Raw genomic sequence first — 4,468 nt, 5'->3', positions numbered from 1 at the left:
GGTTTTAACACCAAAACTGAACGACCTTCTTTCGTATGAAAAGTAGTTCTACTTTATGGATTCTTATTTTAGCGTTAACATATTCAAAAACATATCAGCACTACGAAGTGGATGCCATATATGTGGTTGACCTGTAGAAAGTCAGGTATAGGTTTAAGGTAATTTTCTGCTCTTACTTAATTTGGATATAGCTACGCTCCTATTTCAACTATCTTGCGACAAAGTATCTTGAGAGAAAAGCAACGTTTTTATGTTGTTTTCTTTGTTTCATTTTTTGATAGAATGGAGGAGATGGAGAAAGGAGAAGACTTTTCTGTGAATGGAGGTAACGATGCCCCTTCAACGTCCAAAAATGTAGACTCGAATACTAACATGACCAAACACCAAAAGAGGAACCCCAAAAAATGCAACCAGTGTGGAACGAGCGTCATAAATCTTAGTCGCCATCAGAAGGACGTGCATGGAATGACAAAGTTGAAAAGAAAACTCGATGGTTACTTCACTGGCGAGAAGAAGACGCCTAAGCGAAGGGTGAAATTTTGTCCTTTATCTCCATGTAAGAGCCTCAAAACGCCAATATTCCAGCTACATAAACATCTCCAGACAAGTATTCATAACCTGAAGCCAAACAGTCCAAGATCTTTAAAAGCGTTAGCAGACGCCCCAAGAGCATCAGTCACAAACGTGAAATCGGCCTGCCTCAAACAGCAGAGAAAAAGAGCACAAAAAAGGAAATTAAAGTGTGATAAGAAGACGCAACTTACCAACACAGATGGCAGTATTTATTCAAATGAAGAGGAGATGGAAGAAGAGCAGACGGAGGAAAACATGGTTGGTGCAGGGGAAGAAGGCGTATCACGCAGGGAAGCGATGGAGAGTGACTTAGAAGACGCTGAAACTGATGAAAGAGTACAGCTTGAAAGAACACGAAACAGCACTTACAGTGATGAAGAAAACGACAAGTTGACAAGCAGAGCATGGAAGAATTATGAAGAGAGAAGGGCTCCTAATGTTAACGACCAGAAAGGGCACCACACAAAGAGAATCAAAAAAGGTCACAAGGATGCTTATATAAATAGAGAAGAAGCTAAAAGCCAAGACAAAAATGACGAGGAAAGTTCTACTGAGGAGGAGAATGCAGATAGTGATGAAGACTATAAAGATTTGCTTCGGCGTACCCTGAAGACTGAAGACATGGCTTGTTCTTTCCATGAGCCAGCCGATAATGCCATCACGGTATCCAGTAGTAGTGATCAGGCTTCAGACTTAGATTATGTCTGCGGCGATGAAGATGCACATTCAGAAGAATCAGACCTAACAGATGATAGCCAGTCATCCAAAGCAGAGAATTTACCCTCTCTCCGCAATGAACGTGATGGGCTGTTAACCGAATTAGTCGAGGTTGTTGGTGAAAAAAACATTGACGGGGGTTCATTCCTGGACGAAGAGAAGGCATGGAAGAAGTACGTAAAGCAATTTAAAGACAACAGAGTAAAGGAAGGCCACAGGTTTAAAACTTCCCAGGAAATAACAGATGAACTAAGTCGTGTTTACAAAGAGGATGATAGCAGTTATGATCAAGCTTTTCAAGTTATGTTTGGAGGGGATGAGAGCGATGATGATGATGATGAGATAGATACAGAATGGGTGCGAAGCGACTGCGAGCTAGAGGAGCAAGAAACTGACAAGAACAGAACCAGAGATTGGGACATGGACACTGCTACAGAGGGATTCTTCGTTGATTTTTATGGTTGGCTGATCGACGTGGATGGAGGATACCGTAGCACAAAAATGGCACAACAGTACAAGTCCCAAGTACAAAGTATCATCAGAAGGTTGAAACTAAACGAAACGGCTACCAAACCAGCTGACCCTAAACTACCTGCAATGTATCTGCTGTTGCTACCGGGAAAGGATGGGGTACAGGTTTTGAAGACGTGGCTATCGTATGCTGTAGAAAAGTACCAACCAGGACTGTCAGATCTTATCTGATGAGTTTAAGACTGCTTTATAAATTTCTCAGCCAAGAACGACAATCTGACCTACCTGATGTAAGTGTGGAAACGTTGAATGCGCGCAGAAATTATGTGACTTCATGGTCAGCTGCCCAAAAGAAAAAGGTCCTGAAAAGAAAGCTAGAAAAACACGATGACGATTTCAGGAAACTTCTTTCAAGCGAGAAACTCCACCAAGTCTGTCACGGAAATCAGCAAATGAATGCCGTCAAACAGCTTGCTGTAACATCAGAGGAAACACAAGGTGGAGAGAATGCTAGAAAGGTCCTGAAAAGAAAGCTAGAAAAACACGATGACGATTTCAGGAAACTTCTTTCAAGCGAGAAACTCCACCAAGTCTGTCACGGAAATCAGCAAATGAATGCCGTCAAACAGCTTGCTGTAACATCAGAGGAAACACAAGGTGGAGAGAATGCTAGCAGGGTGCTAAGTGAAAAGTCTCACTGCGAAGTTAGAGACTGGCTCATGATGCGTGTCCTAATTGACAACAGCGGGAGAAGTGGAGTTGCAGCTAACATGACAATAAGCGAATTTAAGGAAGCTGTCTACTATCCTAGCACAGAAGAAGACAAAGCAAGATACAGAGTAGACGTAAAAGAACACAAGACAGCTGGGATGTATGGTGCGGCCAATGTCTGGATATACGATGACTTATACTTTCTGATAGATATGTACCAGAGGACAGTGAGAAGCCAGTGTAAAAGAAGTGTTTATCTCGAGTAACGGTTTGTCACTGACATCATCACAAGTTTCCACTTGCGTTTGGAGAACATTCCAAAGAGAGGGAATAGAGCTCAAAGAAAAGATATCTGCAACAATAGTCCGGAAATCCCTTGCAACCGGAATGCACGTCCACATGCCTGCTGAAAGAGATCATTTAGCTGCTCTTGCCCAGCACAAGACCGAAACCCAAGCAAAATACTCCAGAGTCCACGACAAAGTAAAAGAAACCGATTTGGGAAGAAGGGCAGTCAAGAAGCTCGTTTCTCTTCAGACATGTGAAGATACTCAGGGAAAAAAAGAGAGCGAAACATCTGACGCGTGGAAAACAGAGGAAACTGAAGAGTTAAAGAAGCTCTTCCAACTTGAGATAGAAACGGGCTTCATCAAAGAGAAAGATGTCAGTGAAAAAGTGGTGAAATCAAACATACTCAAACAACGTTCCACCAAAGCAGTTGTCCTAAAACTCCGTCGACTAAGAGAAGACCACGTCAAACATTTGGAGCCCCCTAGTGAGCAGCTGACCAGCTCCGAGAAGGTTATACGCTACCTGAAAGAAGCAGAATTTCATAAAGAACCATCAGTGTCAAGCGCTATGTCTCTATCAAGCGAATCTGCGCGATTTTGGAGAAAGTTCACTGACGAACAGACAAGACACCTAGTCAGTTTAACAAAGGACCTAATTGACAACAACGCTATAAAGAAGGAAGTAGTTTGGGAGAGGGTGGCTAGCGATCAGAAAGCACTGGAGCTTGGTCTAATTACCGGAAAAGAAGATGAGGGTGAAATCCAAAGAGCTAAGCAGCGCCTCACGGATCAAATACGTCAGGAGGCAAGGAAAGAACGACTAAGTAAGAAAAAGTAAAGCACAAACCAAGACTATTTTCATTTAAAAGAGAAATACAACAAGTGAACTGTGTAAATATAAGCCTGAACGTTATATCATGCACGTTCGTGAAAATGAACTTTGTTAGGAGTCCAAATTAACTAAACTAGACGTTAAAGCGGACGATGAACTTTACATGCAGGTACATTAGTTTGAAATCTTATATTAGTTCCGTTATAACTATTTGAAAGATATAAAGCCTTACTAAACATAATTAGCCAGATAAGTATTTGATTAACTATATTGATACCAACTTTTAAATCTAACTTTCATTTTTTATTCGCGACGTGAATATTGTTTGGACAAGTATTAATGGCATGTTTTACATATACGGTAGAATTTCTTCAGTTCGGTTTTCGTTAATGTTTTGTTTTGCTTTTTTCCGCTTTATTTTTAGTTCATTCATCGGGTATTTTCTAACCAAAGAAAAAAATTGAAGGTGATAATGATGTATGATCTTAGGTATTGAATTAATCCATTGTGTTTTTGTAGATTATGATATCATATAATAATTAAGTTATGCCTACTATTTTGAAAGCGGTTCTCTGATAAGCTAGGTCACTTTTTATCTATTCTATTGCAAAACGTAAGTAGCAGTTGTTGACAAAATGGCGCTCCATGGCTTTTGAAGTTTTAAGTGTAGTTTTTTTAAAGTGTCTTTGAAGAACATCGAGATAATGTTCTTCTTGAGTTTGAACTTCTAGTAGGTTTTTACTAAAATGGTTGATTTTGAGAGTTAAAGATTCTAAGAGTTAATGGACTTAAATGTTTTCTTTAGATAATTCCAATTGTATTCTTAGATTTTGGCTTGGATTTCGTTTCGCACATCGGTTTTATTTGATCACAA

The 4,468-nt window shown here is 40.2% G+C and overlaps 1 pseudogene; it reads left to right on the top strand.

Annotated features, from left to right (window-relative positions):
* The window catches only part of LOC138031722 (titin homolog), a 4,894-nt pseudogene extending 1,294 nt beyond the window's left edge, over nucleotides 1-3,600 (top strand).
* Nucleotides 3,601-4,468: the final 868 nt, after the last annotated feature.

Source organism: Montipora capricornis, chromosome 14, assembly GCF_036669925.1.
Source record: "Montipora capricornis isolate CH-2021 chromosome 14, ASM3666992v2, whole genome shotgun sequence".
In the NCBI taxonomy this organism is placed as follows: domain Eukaryota; kingdom Metazoa; phylum Cnidaria; class Anthozoa; order Scleractinia; family Acroporidae; genus Montipora; species Montipora capricornis.
This window is presented reverse-complemented; position numbering and strand designations above follow the sequence as displayed.